Below are 22,476 nucleotides of genomic sequence, written 5' to 3'. Positions count from 1 at the left end.
GATCTGAGCTCATTCCACCACAGCTGAGGCTGAAATCAATGACAGTTGAAGGCATGTGACATGGGGTCCAGAGAGACCTGCTACAACTGCTTGGAAAAGATTTTTTGGAAAGGAAATTTGGTGTAAGTGACTGTGAAGAACTCAACTACCATACGTGCTAATGTCAGATGATTCCTCCATAGACCCCAGAAAGACAGCCTCATTTTGTAAAAAGTCTTCTCCCGAACACACTGCATATTCACAGCTCTGTTTCCTTGTGTCCCATTTATGCTGGGATAAAAGCTTTGGCCTATAAATACATTTTGCTGCAAGAATGTGTATTCATACTAAGAAACACTTATTTACTGGGTCCATGAAAACCGAGGCCTAATGGTTCTTAGGCCTCAAAAATCACCATTATCATTAAAGGGATAGTCAAGAGAAGAGTAGCCAAAGGATGCCACTTTGACCTGTGACAACAGCCAGAGACAAGGTGCGGGGGATCAGGGCAAGCATCACGAAGCAAAGCATCAAGATAAAGAAGGCTTCTACCTTCAGCTTCAGTCCCAACATTAAATAGGATACATTCAACAAATATGATATTTTATCCAATTCTTAAAGGGAATAGGTCAGATACAAGTTTTCCAAAAACATATGTTTTTATTCTATAACAGCCACTGACAGACTCATGCTACATTGCTTCTTTTCAAGAGCCAAAAGTGATACCACTGACAGACTTGGTTGTAGGTCCCTTAGAACAGGGAGCCAGTTCTCTTCTGTATGCCTGCAGGGTTGTTTAAACCAAAGTAAAGAGCCTCTATAACTAGTCCTGTGATAACTGGCACTATTATCTCCAGAGGGTAGTCTTGAAAGTCACCATGTAAATTTTTCAGTGAGCATTTGGACCCCCACCTGAGTCAATGGCCAAAGAAAGTGGTGTGTGGGGTATGTGTAGGGGTGTGTGTGTGTGTGTGTGTGTGTGTGTGTGTGTGTATGAAAACAGTATACTCCTTTTTTGGCCTGCTGAGAGCCCTTCCAGTTGAAATTTAGTTTATCTGTAGAAAGAAGAATTAACATAAACTTCAGCTAATTCCTCTCTGTGTTGTTTATCCTGACTGGGAGGTTCTTTGATTGCCTCCAGGTTCCCAGATCTTCAGTTTCTGTGTGGTCACAACAGAGGAGTCCCCAATAATGACATGTGGGAAGCAATCAACAGGGTTGCTTTAGGAGACATACATGTAACCAGCAGATGCATACCAAGCCAAAGTTTCCTGTGCAAGGCCTAGAATATCACCTTTCCCAAAGCCATCAAGGTCAGGCAATCAAACAGTATGAAGATGGCATAATGAGGTTGGTCAGAGGAGAAGATAACAGTCCTTCCCTGCCTTGACATCTTCTCCAGGGGGAAAAAAAAAAAAAACCCTGCATTTTGTGGTCTGGTATCCAAGCCAGTGGTGGGCTTATCGAGAAACAGGATAGTTAGATCAGTAATCACTTCTGTTTCAATTCTGGTCTTCTTTCTGTCTCCTCCAGACACACCCAAATGAACTGGTTTTCCACTTGATGTCCACCACTTTGAGTTTAACTCTTGAATAAAATAATTTTGTGAAATGTGTTCATTTTTTTTTTTTGTCTGACTGCCCATATGTGCCAAAAGGTTGCTAAAAACTCCATTTTCTCTGAACATCAAAGTCCCCATCATGTTATCATCTTGGACTCCATAACCCATGGCACTTTTGAAGTTGGCTTATTGTGGGGCTCCATTTAGCAGAATATCTGCAGAGACACAACAGGGCTCCTTCTTTGCAGCCATGATGCTTCACAAGGAGGATTTGGCTCCAGTAGAGTGTTCCAGGGTAGCATTAAGACCACATTTCATCAATCTGTGGACATCTTTCAATAATCTTTTCTCAACGGACTAGGAAGCCACTCTTCCCTTTCACTCAATAGCAAATATTAGGATAACTTAGCACAGGTCAAACAGATAACAACCCCAAAACTTTGGAGAACCCAGAGACAGACCATTGGTGCTCGTTATTGACATTGGGAAAATGGAAAACTTTTTGTAGACATCTAAAAAATTATTTTCTCCACTGTGCTGCCATGGGTTGGAATGACTCTTTCCCATCGAATTCTAGATGGAACTCTGACTTACGGAATTGCTGGGCCACTACTTTCCCTTTGTGGAAAATCACCCCTACTTAGTCTTGAATTTTAAAACATATGCATGTATTTTCACGCAAACACACACACACAAATAAATGCACACACACATATACAAAGGGCAAAGTAAGAAGGAAGGGACAAAGAATGCGAAGTATTATCAGTCAAAGGAAAGATCCGGAAGGGATACCTCATTTACATGGACCCTCCTATTCAATGAAGAGGAAGTAGAGAAATTCATTTCCTTATTCAATGAAGATTCACTGGGCATATTTAAGGAGAGTGTTTTGTTTTGTTTTTATTTTATTTCTTCAGTATTCCAAGATTGTTTATGCACTACACCATGCCCTCCTTCATACCCACCACCAGGCTCACCCAACCCCCCACTTCCCTCCCCTCCAAAACCGTCAGTTTGTTTCTCAGAGTCCACAGTCTCTTATGGTTCATATCCCCCTCTGATTTCCCTCAACTCACTTCTCCTCTGCATCTCCCCATGTCCTCCGTGTTATTCCTTATGCTCCACAAGTCAGTGAAACCATATGATAATTGACTCTTTCTGCCTGACTTAATTCACTCGGTATAATCTCTTCCAGGACTGGAGGAGATTAAGGAGAGTGTTAAAGGGGTTTCTCTGACCGGCTCAACCAAATCTGTGCCTTGGAATCCAGATTAAAGAGGGTTAAAAGCTACACAAAACATCACGAGATTAAAATTCCCGTAAGAAATAAGATAAATACCACAGAACACAACAAAATTTTCAGTGTTGATACTGGATATGTGTTTGTATGTGTAGAACAGTTAGAAGACACTTACATGTTAAATAAATAAAATCTTTAGAATTTCTATTAAAAATGTGCTCCAATTGACAAATTGTGCTATAAGACATAGTCTTGATTTTCTATGCCTGCAATATATATGTTAACTTAAATTTCTTTGGGCTAATATGAGGTTTTACTCCTTAAACACTCCAAAAAGCATTGATTGTATTTTCCTTAAAGGACTTTGACTGCTGAAATGCTGTGCTTGGTTTGATAGAGTTTTCTTCTAACAATATTCAGTGGAAAATGCAATAAATACTACTCAACAGTTTTACGATTGATTTCAGTCTGATGGTTTCCATGTGACAAATAGAAGTCAGCCTTTTGTGGAAGGTGCAAGGATTCTGAGGTGGTGTGCAGGACACTGAGGTATCTCAATGTAGTAGAAGACGCTGCTGTGAGACTCTGGGATCTGACATGAGCACAGCCTATCCGTTGTTCCCAGAGTCAGAGCAGCTCCTGAAATGTTTGAGTGGTTTTAATGAGATGGCTGAATATTTAGTCTTTTCCTTGCAAAAAGATTTTATCATGAAGACAAAGCATATATATCAAGCTGAAGACATAAATCCTCAAGTGCCTTTTCTTGAAAGTTGAAAAAAATCTCTGAGGCATAATGTAGAAAGAGCAGAGCTTTAAACATCTTCTGAACTTTTGAAAAAATAGTACCACAGGGGTACCTGGGAGGCTCAGTCAGTAAAACATCTGCCTTCTCCTTGGGTCCTGATCCCTGGGTCCTGGGATCAAGCCCAACCATGGGCTCTCTTCTCAGCAGGAAGTCTGCTTCTCCCTCTCTCTCTCTTTCTCTCTCTCTCTCTCTGCTCCTCCCTGCCCCCTGCTTGTATTTTCTGTCTCTCAAAAAATAAAATCTTTAGACATTCTAAAATATAAATAAATAATTTAGAAATATTACCATGATGCATACTCTATTAAAAGAAAAAAGATATTAAAGAAGTCAAAAGAGAAATTATAGATTAATTATTTTAGATTAACTGTTTTATTTATTTTAATTATTTATTTGAGATAGAGAGAGCATGACAGAGAGAGCAATGAGGAGGGGGAAAGATAGAGGGAGAGGGAGAAGCAGACTCCCCATTGAGCAGGGAATGGTATGTGGGATTCGATCCCAGGACCCTGGGATCATGACCTGAGTCAAAGGCAGATGCTTAACAGACTGAGCCACAGAAGTGTCCCTAGATTAATGATTAAGATTATTTATAGATTAAGATTATTAACTCACCATCCTAGAGAATTACAATGTTAAAAAGATTTTTGTAAAATCTTCCAGACTTGTGTCTATTTGTATATTTAACCGAAGTCGGAGCATGGCATACATGTGTTTAAAAACCTATTCTTTTCATTTAAGAATACAGATATAGTCAAATGTTCATATCAAAAAATGTACTCTCTGTACCATCATGTTAAATAGTAGCATGGTTTCTCATTACATGGTTGTCTGTGATTTAATTCCCTAGGTTGTTTCTAACTTTTCGGTTGTTGTGAATAGTACTATGAAAAATATTGTATGGATAAATCTTTGTACATATTCTTAATCACTTTCTTAAAATAAGTCCAAGAAATGGAATTTAGGATCAAGAAATATGTACGTACTTAAGTTTTGAGATTGCAAAACTACCTGCCAGAAATCTGAGTGAATGGACCCAATTTCTTACACGTTTCACATGAATAAATAGAAGTAAAGGCATTCACTTAAGGCTTTGTGGAAGCAACTAGATATAGTCCTCCATGAAATTTAAGTCCAAATGTGGCAAATGTCTGAATGCTGTCAGCTACTGTGATAGTTCCTAGCCTCGACCTCATTACTGCTGGGACTTTTTATTTTTTTCTGGCGCAAAGAGAACATGCTGTGAAATATATATGCCATGCCCTGAACCCTTAAAGTAAATATTTTGCCAGGGACATCGAAGAACCGGAAGAGAACCAATGAAAAGGCAGAGGGCAGTCCCTATCAATCCCGTACTTTCCAAAGGAACCTCTCAGTACTGAGTGTATTTACTTAACAGATTAGAGGTTTTAAATATCTAACTGAGTTATTGCTCTGATGATGAAATCTTGGTTGCTCCCTACTGTAAACTTGAAAATTCCCCTGCATGCTTTCTCAAAGCTGACATGAAGGAGCCAGCTATAATAATCCGAGTAGGCAGAGAATAATTTGCTAAGGAATGCTGCTTAGTTAGGGCACAGATGGGGCTGGGGCCACATGTTCCTTCAGAGCACACATTTTCATATTAGAGCTAACAATTCTCATTTGGTCCTTACAAATGGCATCAGCAAAACCACCAGCATGTCGACATGTTTTGAGTTCTATTATGTGACATTTAGTTACCTCAATATTATGTAAGTTCATGGCCCTTCTGCAGAGAAAGATTCAGTGTCCACTTGTTAGACATTTCTGGGGTTATTCTGGGGAAGACTAAACCTCATCATTTATTTAAGACAATCTGTATCTATTAAGAATACAATCACAAATGTTTGCAAAAATGACATGCAGAACTGTTCATTGCAGCCCTGTGTAGACTAGGAAAGAAAATGAAAATACCCAAATTGTTAATAATAGGGCAGTGATTAAAATAATTATAGAATTTCCATAGGATTGAATAATATGTTGTCATTTAAATAACTTTAAAACATTTTTATGCAAGGGGGAAAATGCTAATGGCATAAAAATAGAGTAGTAGGAAGCAAAATCATGAATAACATGTTAACCCTTATGAGAAATCATGTATATTTGTACTTATGCACTTTTTAATATTTTTAATAATTTTATATAATTTTTATAATAAGCATATTGTTTTTATAATCAAAGAAGAATGAACTATTTCCAACCCACATATTAAAAAAATCCTCATTTCCACAACTAATGAATCATTGGACACTATTTCAAAAACTAATGATGGCTATTGTATCTGTTGGCTAACTGAATACAATAAAAAATTTTTTTAATTTAAAAACTTTTAAAAATCCACATTTCTTAGTATAATGAACTTAGAAACATGATTTTATTTTATTTTTTTAAAGATTTTATTTATTTATTTGACAGAAATCACAAGTTGGCAGAGATGCAGCCAGAGAGAGAGAGGAGGAAGCAGGCTCCCCACTGAGCAGACAGCCTGAGGTGCTGATGTGGGACTTGATCCCAGGACCCTGGGATCATGACCTGAGCCAAAGGCAGAGGCTGTAACATACTGGGCCACCCAGGTGCCCCAGAAACATGATTTTAAAGAGCTACTTTTATTCATAGTTTTAATATTTTTAGCAAAAGTTGCCACTGGAAGAGACTGAATGACCTTATTTTTTGGAATACCTCATATCAGGCTTTCAGGACAATAGTACAGTAAGTCTTGCAAAATTTTCTCTACCCTCCTAACTTCATGGGTAGACCTAGAAGAAACATAAGTATTCCAGGAGGACATTGATTATATATTTAGTGTTTTTTTATTTGCAGGATAAAATAGGTGAAAGTTAGCTAGAAATAGTTTACATGAGGTAGTAGCTGTTTTGAAATTTAATCATGAAGTTGCTTTCTTAGGTTGGTGAAATGTTTCCATGAAACAGTTTCAGAAACACAGATTACTTTGCTGGTGGGGGCTAAAGAATAACTAGCCATAACGGTAACTTGCTATGTGATTGGAGAAGTCAGTGTATTCTCTGGATCTTAGCATCTCCATCAGAAAATAAGCAATGTGCAAATAACTGCTCTTTGAATTCTCTTTTAGAAGTAATAAACTCTTCAATGACATAAGATAACTATTTTTATAGATATTACTATTAGCAAATTCATTTCCAATAAATAGAAGAAATGTCTATAAACTCTTACAGTATGATAGCCTTATGATGTGTGTGTATGTGTGTGTGGTGAGGATATTTTAAATTTAGTCTCTTGGCAACTTTGAAGCATGTAATACAGCATCATTGACTATAACCCAATGTTGTGATTCATCTTCTAACTGCACGTTTGTGCCCTTTGACCATCATCTCCCCAGTTCTGCTAGACCCTAACCCTGGTAACCACCATTCCACTCTGAATAGCCTTATAATTTTAATCAGCTTATAATAAGCCAGTTTAACCAATAAGCTTATAAACACTTCCTTATATTTCACCATGGTCTCACCCTAAGCAAGCATCCATTTTGAATCTTGTTATATTTCTCGACTGTGTTACACTCCACCATCTTAATTATACTTCCACTCATAGTAGGACTTATCCCAAGTTACCTTGTCATTTCCAACTACATACATTACCATTTATAGCGCATTTCCACAGGTGCCCACTGGGAGTGAACCCAATGACAGAATCAGATGAACAACTGGAATGCTCCATCATGCCCTCTAGCTCAAGGCAAGAGCTACTGATTTGCCTGGAGTCAATATGTAGTTCAGGAAGTCTAAATGAATCATTGGCTTGGTTCAAAGATGTTTCGATTGCTGCAAGACCTAGGTGGAGTGATATAGTGCCGGCCAGGGAATGAAACCAACAAGGCCAAATCTTTGGACTCATTGCTGAATGGGCTTACTGATTTGCTTCTGTCCTACAGACCTTAATCGAAGCCCGCCACACGTAAGGGAGCTGGTGAGTGATGGTAAATGGGCCAGAACAAAATCTGGTCTATTCTGAAGTAACAATCAGTACAGCATCTCCAGAACAAACCCCCAATCTATTATGAAGCCCAACCCAAAGGATACACCTTAATCAATATCATGACTATTAAGATTTGCACCTTCTGAAATGTTTCCTCCCTTTCTGAGGACGGTTGTGTTCCCTAGGTAGAGACTCACAAGTGAAAACCATCAGACTTTCAAACATCTGTGTCATAAAGTTTTCTAGTAAAGAACTTTCTCTCAGAGATAAGTCAAGTGCCACAGATGATTTTCACCCAAGCTGAAGGATGAGCAGGACCACAGGGAGAATAAAAAGTTGAGAACAAGTATAATATAATTTTAAGAAATTGTGAATCTCACAGTGAAAGTCACTGGAAACCTTTCCACCCTAAAACTATGTTTTACTAATTAGTAAAGATACACAATCACTTTCAGAAAGATGGTTATAAAAATAGGAATGGGGAAGTCAAAGCATCATTGACCCTGGGGAGCACATGAAGTGCCTTCATACAGATCTCTGATGTACCTTCCTCTTACTCTCCACTTATCCTATTTCAATATCACATGTTTTCTTTAGGAATTTGAGCTTGTTTTCTCTCTCCCTCTCCTTTTTCCTCTTTCTTTTCTGTCACCTTGTCTTCTTTCCTTCTCCTTCTCATTCCTTTTAACATATGAAGTAAAAGATGTACTTTGCCCTCTCTTTCTACTTCTCTTTTCCTTTCTTATTTTCTGTGCCCAATAATGAGATCTAGGAGTACAATTTGCTTAACCAACTCTAAAAACATGTTGGCCCTTTTACTCACTGACAAGTGTATATATATGTATGCATTTACTTCCCACTGCTGTCCCCAATAGAAAAATATATTATCTGATCCTCCCACAGGCTCTGGGGAGTTTAGAGTAAGTCAGTAGCTTGTACACATAGTTTTAGCCATTACAAATAAGAAAGCTTTTGTTTTAGAGTGAAGGCGACTAAGAAAATAATTCAGGCTTGATATTCTTCCTCTCTCCAACTACAAGGAATTTGCACCCTTGTTGAATGTCACAATAAATAATAGAATAATTACAGGAATATAAATAATTATCTAAAGCACCCAGAAAACTAAATGTAATGAGAGATTTCATTGAAGGAGGATTTTGGTGGGAGGAGAGAAAGAGACTGAATGTTATACTTCCTACAATTTTTAGCAATAAAACATATTAGAAAGACTGAAAATCTTCATCTTTTAGGAGTTTCAATCATGCCATGTATATAAATAAGAAATTAACACCAAATGTCAAAAATGGTCAAATAACTTTACAGAACTTGAAAGAAGAAACATTTTAGAAACATGTATAAGCACACAGGAGTAGGGGTTACGGGGTGGCTCAGTTGGTTAAGCGTCTGACTCTTGGTTTTGGCTGGGGTCATGATCTCGGGGTCATGGGAACAAGGAACAAGGCACATGTGGGGCTTCTCCCTCAGCACAGAGTCTTCTTGGGATTCTCTCTTCCCTCTCCCTCTACCCCTCCCACTGTGTGCACTTGCGCTCTCTCTCTCTCTCTCTCTCTCAAATGAATAAATAAAACTTTAAAACACACACACATGAATAGTGGTAGAACATATGCCATCAGTTTGGCTGGAGGAAGCATCACCAGGCCAGAGTTTAAAGGACTAAGTTCTCATGTCACCTGGGTCACACACTGGTCACGTGGCCCTGACCAAGCCACTGAGTTTTAACCTCAGATCTGCCTCCACAAAGTGGGGATAAATGTGTGTCCAAGGATCACTGAGAGGGCTGGTGAGGCAATGCAAGAGAAAGTGCTTTGTGCCATGCTAAGTAGGAATCAGAGTGAGCTGTTGGTAATGGTATTGCTTTCAGTACACTAAGCAGTGTGGTCAAGACAAAGATGCAAAAGAGAGAGTCCTGGTGGTTGGGAAGTATCTGTTTCAGTTAAATACATGTGAATCAGTGAAAAAGTACATTTACCTTGAAACAAACAGGCAGGCATTTTCATAAGTGTTTTGTGTATTTATGTGTATTTATTTGTTTCATCATTGCAATAACCTCCTAAGGGAGATACTACTATTACATATATATTTATATACAATAATGACCAGTATTATTTCCATTTAACACATAAAGAAACTACAACCAAGAAATCCAAAACAACTTACCTAGAGTCACAGGTAGTCAGTGATGGAAATGAGATTAGAATCCAGGAGTAGAGGGGACACAAGGAGAGGGAGGGGAGAAGGAGAAGAAAGAGAAATAGAAGTAAATGAGGTTCTCAATTCAGTGTGTCAGATTCTACGCTATTAAAGGACATTGAATATTTAGGCAACCAATGTCCTATAAATCTGAGGAGCATTCTTGGGGTGCTCCTGATATCCAAGAACCCCTGTCCTTCGAGAACATGGCAAACTGTGAAGATGTGAATTAAGGTGGTGGGATATATATATATAATATATATATATGATATATATATATGACGTGTGACACTACAGAAAAGGAGAAATGAAGTTGTTTACTTTCTCCCTCACTATCATCTCAAAAGTTGTCTGAAGCATTAGCAGATGCTAACATTTCCTCAGCTAAGAGAGAAAATAGATATGGGAAATGGGGTACTAAAAATAAATAAATAAAACATTCTCACTCAGTGTTGGTGTGAAAGACTTTTAAAAGTTCCTCGATATGAAGAAATTACCTCCTGTCACCTGTAAAAATTTCTCATGTGCAGATCCTCGGGGGGGGGGGGGGAGAGCAAGCCTCGCTCCACTCCTATCCCATCATTCCAAGAGCATTTACAATCCACCCACGGTGTGCGTGACACTCTCTGACAGAATTTTCCCCAGCACGTGTGCCATTCTGCCAGGAGGTTTGGCAAGGACTCCACCAGCTTCCTCTTCAGCTTCAACTCATGCAGTTTAAAGACTGCTGATCTTTTCACTCTTGCCTTTCTTGTGACCTATTTACTATTTCCTGTATGCCAGGAAGAGACTTGATTTTGGAGTACAAAGTAATCTGTCAGCAGCAAGTCATAGTAAATGCTTTAGAACTTGAAATGAATTCAGTTCCCAGGAGTGACTAAGAGTAGCTTAGCATGATCACACATGAACTACCTGATCCCCTTCTCCAGGACCATGAGAATGATGCTCACAAACTCAAACAGGGATTCAAGATGAGCTTCTTGTGATCAAGATGCAAGAGGAAAAGTTGGTGTGATTCCAAATGAGAAGACATTGCTTCAGAAAGTAAATGCAAAACCTCTGAATCAGCCTCAGACACAGACAGAGCCAAGGGTCAGGGAAATGGGACTGATTGGTGCTTCTGGGATTGTCCCACCCCCCTCGGAGCCAGGCTTTCAGGGCTTCCACCTGGGAAGGTGGTGTCCACTAGACTGGACAACATTCACCATAATATCTACAGGCTGGGAAAGACTCTCAGAAGGTGGGAAGGTCCTCACTTTTGGAGCTCTGCCCACACCTCTCAATGTACAAGGTCCCAAGACGTCTTTTAGAAATCCAAGATTTTTTCTGGTCTTATCTCTCATTCAACAATATGGACATATTGATTCAAGGGTCTTTCCCCAATATCTTCCCATTCCTGAAGTAATGCCTTTTACTCCTTCTTCCCTATACCTGGCCCATCACTGTTGGTGGATGGTCATACCCTATTTATCATTCAAGAACTAATTCAAAGGCTACTTTTCTACAGTAGTTTCCATAATAGGATGAAATAACGCTTTACTTTGAAATCCCATGGGACTTTGTTTTCCACACTGGTAGAGGTTCAAGAATGTGTCCCAGATGAATGAACCAACTGAAGTTTCCTTTGATTATCCCCACCCTCATTTCCCATATCTGTTGGTCACTAATTCTTTTACACACTTGGCTTCCAACTCATTTTCTTCTCTCCCACCATAGTTGCCCTGGCCTCATATCTCAGAACTCCATTTCTGAATTAATGCCATAGTTTCCTAAAGCAGCCTCCTCACCCATCACAGAATCAGAGACTACTGTAATAATGACATGGAGACACCTATTCTCCATTTTGTTCCAGTTGTTGGTCCCTGAGAATAGAAAATATGATGGTGGACCAGTCTACTTTTCCTATAGGGCTGTTTTTAAAAACAAACAAACAAAACCAGAAAAGATCATTTTGTATGAGCTAGATCTTAACAGAAGTCATAAATGAGAAAGAAGAATGATCATGGAGAGAAAATATAAAGAAAATGAAGTGAAGAGATTTTGGAGGGGGCAACAACTATGAGTATGAAATTTTAGAGAAAGGGAAAAGTTAAAATACCTATTTAATATTTATAATTCAGAATTATATCCTTCATAGATATAACACTTCCTCTCAAGCTGGGATTTGAACGCAGATCAGTCCAGACCTCTGGTGCATGAGATTTCTCCATCATTTCTCTCTTCCATATTGTCCATAGAGAGAGAAAGATTGGAATTGTCACTGCATATCTTACTGTTAAGCATCATGATAAGCCACACTTGTCCAGCTTCATATCCTAGACCATAGTAGAATTGAAATTTCAACTCTGATCAACTTTATTACAAAACCCAAACTTCTTCAGCTGTACTGCTTGGATTTCCATCTTAGCAACCTTGCTCTTCTCTGTTCCCCTATACCCTTTTCCAGTCTTTCTTAGCATTACTAGAGGTAACTCTTTTTTCATGAAGCCTTTCCTAACTATTCTGCCTTTATAATTATTTATTACTTACTGAGATTTGTTACAACACTTCTAAAGTAAAGAATTATTAATCTCAACTTTGTGAATTCCTAAGACCCATTGATGGTCTTCAAGATATTTACCAAATCCCAGAAATGATATGTAAAATATTAGGTCTAGCCAACACAATATTGAAGGAGAAGAACAAAGTTGGAAGACTGACAGTACCAGATGCTAAGACTTACTCTAAAACTTTAGTAATCAAGACAGTATGGCATTAGTAAAAGAATAGACAAATAGATCAATAGAACAAAATAGAAATTCCAGAAATAGGCTCACATAAATATAGTGAATTGACGAAGAGGCAAAGGCAATACAATGGAAGAAAGATGGTCTTTTCAACAAATGGTGCTAAAAAAAAAAAAAAAAAAGACTAGGTATCTATATGGGAAAAAAAAAAAAAAGAATCCAGGCAGACACCTTGCACTCTCCATAAAAATTAACTCAAAATGGATCATAGGCCTAAATGCAAAACTACAAAACTTCTAGAAGATAATGTAGGAGAAAATCTAGATGACTTTGGGTGTAGCAATGACGATTAGAGATAACATCAAAGACAGTCCATGGAAGAAATAATTGATGAGCTGGACTTCATTAAAATTGAAAACATCTGCTCTGTGAAAGACAAGGTCAAGAGAGCGAGAAGACAAGCCACAGACTGGGAGAAAACACTTGCAAAAAATATATCTGATAAAAGCTGTGCAGAACATGTTCAGACCTCTTAAAACTCAACAATTAAACCACAAAAAAAAACAATTAAAACCCAATGAAAAATGGGTCAAAGACTAATAGATCATCACCAAAAAGATATATATATATATCTATATCTATCTGTCTATATGCATATATATATATATGTATATCTCAAATAAGCATATGGAAAGATATGCCATCAGGAAAATGCAAAGTAGAACGATATTGAAATACCACTCCACACCTATTAGAATGGCCAAAATCCAGAACACTGACAACACCAAATGTTGCAGAGGATGTGAAGCAACAAAAACTCTCATTCACTGCTGGTGGAAATGCAAAATGACAAAGCCAGTTTGGAAGACAGTTGGGTGGTTGATTATAAAATTAAACATGCTCTTGCTACACAATCCAGCAACAATACTCCTTTAGTATCTACTCAAAGGAGTTGAAAACTTATACCATCAAAAACTTGCACACAGATATGTATAGCAGATTTACTCACAACTGCCTAAATTTGGAAGTAACCAAGATGTCCTTCAATAAACTGCGGGGTACACTCAGACAATGGACTATTATTCAGTACTAAAAAGAAATGAGCTAACAAGCCAACCACACACACACACACACACACACAAATGGAAGAGCCTTAAATACATAGTATTAAGAGAAAGAAACCAATGTGAAAAGACTATGTACGATATGATTCCAACTATCTGACCTTCTGGAAAAGATAAAAATATGGAAATAGTAAAAAGATCAGTGACTACCAAGGGTTGGAGATGGTAGGAAGGGATAAATAGGGAAAGTACAGAGGATTTACAGAGCTGTGAAATTACTCTGTGTGATGCTATAATGGTGGATACATGTCATTAGACATTTATCCAAACCCATAGAAAGAACAATCCCAAGAGTGAGTCCTAATGACAACTATGGCCTTTGTATGACAATGAGTTATAAATGCAGGTTCACTGATTACAACAGACATCACTCTAGTGCCAATATTGATGGTGGAGGAGGCTGTGTATATGTGGGGACAAGGAGTATATAGGAAATTTTTGTACCTTCCTCTCAATTTTCTTATGAGTCTAAAACTAATAAAAAATTGTCTAAAAAAAAAAAAGAAAGGTTGGTTCTATGTGCATAGGTGCATATTTCTAAGGAGGCAGACCACGGTTTCCACCAGAGTCTTCAAGGAATCTGTAATTTCAAAAAGTTAAAGAACCTCTGCTTTGGAGCTTTTCTATAAATCCTTGGGTTTGCTCTGAAGAAACTTGCATGTTCATTCCTTTTGATTCATTTCCCTAAGCTCACTACACAAAGGACTTTCAACCCACCAGAGTCTTTTCTTGGACACAAAATGGGCTCCAAATTGCTTGCTCGTTTCCTATGGGCTGGATTCCAGGATTTCTCTTATCCGAGATGGTACTTTCCCAGCCTTGGCACTCCTCTCTTTCTTTCCTTTATGCTCTTCAGATAATCACACGGTGTTACTTGCGCGCTATTTGATTCCCCTTCCTTAGAAAATCTAAGTGATACCTTGTTCCCAGGCTCTTTATCTCAAGGCTTCCCTACTATGCCTGGCTAAGCAGGTAGTTTCCTGGTCCTGGGACCAAGCCAATCAGTTCTGGTGGTTTTTCTCTTTTTCTCTTCTTTTCTTTTCTTTTCTATCTTTCCTTTCTTTTCTTTTCTTTCCTTTTTTTTAATCCCAAAAGGAAAACTCAGACCAATTGGAAAAGGTGATAAATGTGAACCGGTTTTATTTCTGTCATCTATTTTCATCAATTCAGAGCTTCAAGTTAAAATATACAAATGATTTGGAGGGAAGAGAGTAGAATGTTCAAATCCACAGTAAAATTTCAGTGTTGTGAGTGATTTTAGAATTCACTCACTCACCTCAACAAATAAGACAACTGCACACCCAAGAATTTTGTCCACGTCTTAAAACTAAGCAGTTGCAGAGTCAAGAGATCCGCCCCCCTGCCAAACCATTCTGCACCACCAACTCCAAGATACACACATGTTGTTTTCTTGCTTAAAGTATCATTTCTCTAAATCTATCTACCAAAGCTTCTTAGCCATAAAACCAGAAACATGTAAATACACTGCATTGGCGTGATTTTCCTGGCTATATGCCTAAACTGAAGAATACAGATTAGATACGCAGACTGTGATCACACCCACTCTGAAAGATTTATGCTTCAGAAAGGAAGAAAGAGAAAGAGAAAGAGAAAGAAAGAAAGAATGAAAGGGAGGAAGGGAGGGAGGGAGAAAGGAGGGGGAGAGAAGGAGGAAAAGAAAGACAGAGAGAAGGAGGGAGGGAGGAAGGGAGGATGGAAATCAAGACCAAAGTTGTGGACACATCTCAACAGTGCACAACTAAAGATTTGCAAACTGGTTTCACGGTTCAAGGTCAAGCAACTATTTGTGGGCTCAGCAGTATGACCCCAGCCCCTCACTAAAGTATTAAATCTGCAAAGACAGCAGTGAGGCAGGAGGCTGGTAGCAGCTTGGGCTGGTTATGCGGTTTCAGCAGCCCTCCAAATGCAAGGCAGAGGCTCTTCATTCAGCAGCTCTTTATCCTCAGCTTTCTTCACTAGGAAATGGTCCACGCCAGAAGTTCTACCAATTCTGCCAAACACCTCTCTCTCCCAAAGGCAGCTTTGGGACAGATGAAAAGGACAGATGAAAAGATGAAACCACTGGCTAGTTTCTCATTTTACTCTTTGGGTCCCACCATGGAGTCCACATTCAAGAAAATGCTGACATGGAGCACTCTTATCCTAAAGTGTTAAGGATTATATCTCCCTGGTGTTGTATGGATCTGGGCAAGAGAAATAGAGGACAGAAAGCAGGTTTGGGGAGAAAGTCTCTGACACTGAAGTTGAAATTGAGTGGATAAAGCAGGGCAAAGTGGGGGATATTCTAGCAAGAAGGGTGGAGGTCTTCAAAATAGAACTGGAGATGAAGGCAGGTATGTTAGGGATTGCTGGTTTGAGAATCAGACATATGTTCAAGACCTACTTAGTTTCTCTTTGCTGTAGGTGAGATTATTTCTTCAAAAGTACAACTAAATTTTACCTCTCAGCTAACATAGTGATCAGCTCTTCCACACTATTCAGAGCTCTGGTTATCTCCCATGAAATGTCTTTGTTTCCTAATACTTACATAGCACTTATGGACCTTATGGACCTGATCTTGTTCTAAGTGATTTTCAAATACTAACGAATAACATACAAAAGTTTTGAGCTAGGGGATTTCATATTTCTTTTTACTTATTCCAGTGTCTCTCAAAATTATATTTGGGAACTAATCATGCCAGAATCAGGGAATTCTTGCTAACAATGATGGTGTCTCAACCAATGATTATTATAACCATGCGCTCATTAGTTCCTATTTTACAGATAAGGAAAATGAAACTCAGGGAAATTTGCATCTGGTCCAAGGTCACGTAGCAATGAAGTGCTGGGGCCAAGATCAAAACCTGCGTATGACTGATTCTAAAGCTCATGCTCCTTCAGCAACAACAAAGAACGGAATGAAACCCTTAGGATGAGCATTGATACTATCCTGCTGTAATTTCAGCAATAAATCCTGTGCATCTACTTTGTGAAAGACACTCCAGAGGGGCACTGTCTTATCTCAAACTTCATACCTTTGGATCAATAAATTGTTGTGGAACAAAAGTGCCTGGTAATCCAGGATGTGACAGCTCCTGTGCCAGGACCAGGATATGACATGTGACTTAAATCCCAATACAACTGTTAAAAAAAATAATAATAAGGTTTATTGGGAACCTTCCACATACTCACTCTGAGAACAAAGGGAAGTCTTTTTTGCCCAGGGTTTGAAGAAATTGGGACTCTTTTTTTGGTTAACTCACTAAAACTCTGATTTGGGAAAAAATAGTCTTTTTCCAGCTCTATGCCTAGAACATTTACCCTTGATGAAATAGAATGATTTATTAGACATTCAGAATGATTTATTAGACATTCTCCCTAGAAACCGGCTGTCTTCTCCTAGGCACATCCTGCTATGTTGATCTTGGGACAACACTGACCCACTAGGAAGCAGAACAGGTAATGGTGAGAGACACTGCCATTTACCGGGTACTTGACAGGCTATCTCTTAGTAAGAAAGAAAAGAAAGAAAGAAAGAAGAAAGGAAGGAAGAAAGAAAGAAAGAAAGAAAGAAAGAAAGAAAGAGAGAAAAAACACTTTTAAAAAAGTATTTTTATAAATGAACTTTTGGGACTTCATCAAAATAAAAATCTGCTGCACAGAAAAGGAAATAGTCAACAAAACAAAAAGACAACCCATGAAATGGGAGAAGATATTTGCAAATGACACTACAGATAAAGGGCTGGTAGCCAAGATCAATAAAGAACTTCTCAAACTCAACGCCCAAAAAACAAATAATTGAGTCCAAAAATGGGCAGAAGACATGAACAGACACTTCTTCAAAAAAGACATACAAATGGCTAACAGACACATGAAAAAATGTTCAACATCACTAGCCATCAGGGAAATTCAAATCAAAATCACATTGAGATACTACTTTACACCAGATAGAATTGCAAAAATTGACAAGAAAAGAAACAACAAATGTTGGAGAGTTTCTGAAGAATGGGGAACCCTCTTACACTGTTGGTGGGAAAGCAAGTTGATACAACCAATCTGGAGAACAGTGTGGAGGTTCCTCAAAAAGTTAAAAATAGAACTACCCTATAACCCAACAATTACACTACTGGCTATTTACCCCAAAGATACAGATGTAGTGAGAAGAAGGGCCATATGCATCCCAATGTTCATAGCAGCAATGTCTACAATAGCCAAACTGTTGAAGGAGCCAAGATGTCCTTCAACAGATGAATGGATAAAGAGGATGTGGTCCTTATATACAATGGAATATTACTCAGCCATCAGAAAGGATGAATACCTAACATTTGCACTGACATGAATGGAACTGGAGGGGATTACGTTAAGTGAAGTGAGTCAAACAGAGAAAGACAATTATCATATAGTTTAACTTATTTGTGGAACATAGGGAATAGCACGGAAGACATTAGGAGAAGAAAGGGAAAAAATGAAGGGGGGGTGGGGAATCAGAGATGGAGATGAACCATGAAAGACTAAGGACTACGGGAACCAAACTGAGGGTTTTAGAGGGGAAGGAGGTGGGGGAATGGGTGAACTCAGTGATGGGTATTAAGGAGGGCACATATTGCATGGAATACTGGGTGTTATATGCAAACAATGAATCATAGAACACTACACCAAAAACTAATGATGTACTGTATGGTGACTAATATAACATAACATAACAAAAAATTATAAAAATAAAATAAAATAATAAAACTACAGACAATAAAAAATTTAAAAACTTTGACTCCTCAAAACCATCAAGGTCATGAGGAAAGACTGAGAATCTGTCACAGACCAAAGGAAGACTGAGAGAGACAAACTAAATGTAAAATGTTCACCTCAAGGGGATCCCAGAACAGAACAGGGTAATTAGTGGGAAACCAGTGAAATTCAGTGAAGTCTGGAGTTTAATTCATAAGAAAGTGCCAATGAGATGGTCTCAGTCTTACTACATGTTCCAGGGTTGTGGATGCTGGCTGCATGGGGACATCTGGGTGAAAGGTACAAAGGAGTGCTCTGTACTATTTCTGCAACTTTTCTGTAGGTCTAAAATTACTCCAAAATGGAAGAGAAATTTTTTAAAACAAAATTTTGATGCACAAACCTGAGTGCAGTCAAAGCACACTGTTATTATTGTCTTAACTTAATCTTGCATTTCTACTGTTTTTCAGGGGGAAAAAAATAACTTTTACAAGACCTTACTCCTCTACAACCAGATACAAGAACCAGTTCTTCTGTGCATGGGTCCAAAGGCCTCACCTATGCCTCTCTGCTGTTTTCTCTCTCATGACGGAAGATTTCCTTTCTTCTTTTCCTTGAAGTCTTCAAGGGAAGAAGAATCCAAAGAAAATCAAGTCACTCTGGGACATGACAGTGAGATATGTTTCCCTGGATGGCTTCAAATCACTTCTAGCTCTGTTACACGCTCCTCACATTCTCCATCTCAACAAGAATCAGATAATGCTACAAACATCATATAATCCCATCTGCTTCTAACCAAAGTCTCTCTGAAGGTCAAACCACCCCTAGCAACCTAAAACTTGGAGCAGAAACCATGAATTTATACTAGTACACTTTTGTTGGGGTTGTTTGTTTGTTTGTTTGTTTGTTTGTTTTAAACAAATGGCCTGTGTGAAATGATGCCAAGTAAAGAACAACAAGTGAGGACTAATCATGTGGATTGGGACTGCACATGTCAGCACACAAGAAGGAAGAAAAAAGTGAACCAAAACGTGTAAATGTCGACATTTTTTTTTTCATTATAAGAAAAATCGTTACTGTTAGCATTGCTTTTCATGTCAGTTTTCAAGATGTGGGAGAGATTTTTTTCCAGTTTCTATCAAGGGGGACAAAACACCACAACACCAAGGATAAATTTCAACATCAGTATTTCTTAGAAATCAGTATTGACGGTGTTCGCATGCTCTATCAAAGTACCAAAAAAGTTAAAAATAGAGAGCCCTCCTAGAACTTAAGGTGGAATAGAAATGAAAGATTATTAATCAACAAGAAAGACAGAGGAGCAGTCCAATGCCTTTTCCATGATCAATGGAAATTCTGATAGACAATACCAGAACATTGATTTTAAAAATTGAGAAACGGAAAGCTGTAGACTCATCATTTCCTCTCTTATATTCTTTGTCTTTCTTTTTTAAACTGACTTACATAGATTTGAAATCTTTCTAGGGTCAACTTAGATGTGGAAAAATCTACAACAAAAAGTGACCTACTTAGAGCTCACTGATATTTTCACAGAAACTTTAGAGGTCGTCTGGGACAACCACTCATGTTTCAGATGGGAAATGGAGGCCCAAATCAGTAGAGTGGCTTTTCCAGTGTGAGTTATCTAGTGAGTGGAGAACCAGGACTCCAATACAGATCTTCCAGTGTTATATTTGATGATCTAACATGAACCCCTTGGCCTCTTTTCTGCTTATTTTACTTTGGGTGAAAAAGGTAAAATGTCCATATATGGAGGAAGGGTAAAGTAGTTCATTATTATGTTCAAAGAAAAGGCATTTATAACCCTAAGAAGGCCAAAGAAGAAATAGGAAACAATAATTATCTGTTACTGGAAAGCAACTGTTCTATTTTGTACTATTTGGTTTAGGAAAAAAAGTGATGCTTTCAGAGCATTATATTCCTGTTTGAGGAACATTATATTCCTGTTTGAGCCCAAGATCCTCTTACCCTAGACAATCTTCACCTTCCCCTCCATGAATATTAAAGGATAACTAAGTACATAGAGAAAAAGGATGCCATGCCTCTATCTTAATGCCTGCTGCCAGAAATACTCTCGGCAAGGGACCTGTTTTCACAAACAAAAATGTCATAAGTGGGTAGATTCATCTTATGCAAAGACAAGGATACAAAAAAGCTAAAGTGTTTGCATTAAAAATCAACAGAAACTAAAACCCCAGTCTATAAAACGCTTAGAAGATAACATAAGAGAAAATCTCCATGACCTTCAGTAAGGCAGTGATTTTTTTAGATATAATACCAAAGTCATAAACCATAAAAGAAATAATAAGTTGGATTTCATTAAAATTAAAAACATATGCTCTGAAAAAGATTATATCAAGAGAATGAAAAGGTGGGCAACAGACTGGAAGAAAATATTTGCAAAAGAAACATGTGATAAAGGGTTGGTATCCAAGCATATGAAAAGTGCCCCATAGCATATGTCATCAGGGAAATACAAATTAAAACAATATTGAGATATCACTCCATAGCTATTAGAATGGCCAAAATCCAGAACACTGACAGCATCAAATGCTGGTGAGGCTGTGGAGCAACAGGAACTCTTATTCACTGCTGGTGGGAATGCAAAATGGCACAGCCACTTTGGAAGACAGTTGAGTGGTTTCTTATAAAAACTAAATATACTCTTAACATATGATCCAGCAACTGTGCTCTTTTGTATTTATCCAAAGGAGCTGAAAATCTATGACCACACCAAAACTTATACATCGATATTTATAGCAGCCTTATTCATAATTGCCAAAACTTAGAAGCAACCAAAATGTCCTTCAGTAGGTAAATGGGTAAATAATCAGTGGTACCTGAAGACAATGGAGTATTATTTGGCGCTGCAATGAAAGGAGCTATTGAACCATGTGAAAAACATGGAGGGACCATAAATGTATGTCACTTAGTGAGAGAAGCCAATTTGAAAAGGCTCCATACTGGGGCACCTGGGTGGCTCAGTCAGGTCTTGATCTCAGGGTCATGATCTCAGCTCAGGTCTTGATCTCAGGGTCATGAGTCCAAGCCCCACACTGGGCTCCATGCTGGGCATAGAACCTACTTAAAAAAGAAAGAAAGAAAAACGGGGCTTCCTATAGCTTTCAAACCCTCCCTGTTTGTTTTCTGGATTTGTTTGCTTTGCACTTTGAGAGCTTATTCGTGTCACTCTGGGGAATCTCAAGGAGAAAGTACCTGGAGGAGGATCTCTATAATGACCCAGAAGCCCTCATAAGGCCTTTGAGAAATTGGTGGAGAAACTTGTCAGAGTCGACTTAACTTATAAGAATCCTAGTGTGGGAAAGGATGAAGGGAACTCACAGAAAATGTAGGAAAGTCCTTTTTCTTTCAAGTGAGGAACCAATAACCACAAAAAGCAAATAACCGGCCCCAAATTTGTCATCTGATTAGAACCAGATCTTCTGACATTCAGATCAATGCTGAAAACTCCTTTTAAAACGTGCTCCTACCTCCATCAAGCATTCAACCATGTTCTCTAGGATGTTCACCATTTCTAACATGACAAAATGAAACACTCCTCCAGCACCCATCTGTCTCCTTCTTCAGCTGAAGCACATTCCCTGCACTGTGCTCGAGTTGGGAGCACACCTTCACATAGCTCAAAGCTCCATGACTCATGATCAGAGGGGAAAGGAGTTTCAGAAATTAGGAGACTCTAAGGAAAACACCTACCAGACAAAGATGGGGGAAACTGGTAGAAGTCATCATGACAGTGCCAACTGTAACAATATATAAAATAAAAATATCAATTGTAATAAAAAGCTGTCATTCAAATAAAATGGCATTTCAGCAAACAAATTTGTTTGCTAGCAGGTTGTATTCCTAAAGGATTCTAAAGGAAGTATTTGTCCAGATAGCACTTCCTAAAACTAAAACTTTTGCTTTTAGCATAATCGTGTCAGCCTCCTATTTTGCAAATATTTTCAGATGTTATGAGGATTTCCCCCAGACTAAACATGATCCTCTGAGTCACCCAGTTTGACTAATGTTGAAGGAAAAGTGCTCTGGTCGGCTGAACACTGGCCCCCAAAGATCACGAGGTCCTCACCCCACAACCTGTGAATGTCACC

The 22,476-nt window shown here is 38.4% G+C and overlaps 1 long non-coding RNA gene across 4 annotated transcripts in view; it reads right to left on the bottom strand.

Annotated features, from left to right (window-relative positions):
- LOC125096304 (uncharacterized) overlaps positions 1 to 22,476 on the bottom strand; it is a 39,866-nt gene that overhangs the window by 102 nt on the left and 17,288 nt on the right. Inside the window, exon 4 of one of the 4 annotated variants that reach the window (XR_007126131.1) lies at positions 6,283 to 6,359. This is a non-coding gene — a long non-coding RNA (uncharacterized LOC125096304). Of the gene's footprint in view, positions 1 to 6,282; positions 6,360 to 14,765; positions 15,660 to 16,688; positions 16,760 to 22,476 lie in introns of those variants that run through there. The other 3 variants (XR_007126130.1, XR_007126129.1, XR_007126132.1) reach the window with 3 other exon arrangements.

The sequence above is a fragment of the Lutra lutra genome, chromosome 3 (assembly GCF_902655055.1).
Source record: "Lutra lutra chromosome 3, mLutLut1.2, whole genome shotgun sequence".
Taxonomy (NCBI): domain Eukaryota; kingdom Metazoa; phylum Chordata; class Mammalia; order Carnivora; family Mustelidae; genus Lutra; species Lutra lutra.
Note: the sequence above shows the minus strand (reverse complement) of the source record. Positions and strands in the feature narration are given on the sequence as shown.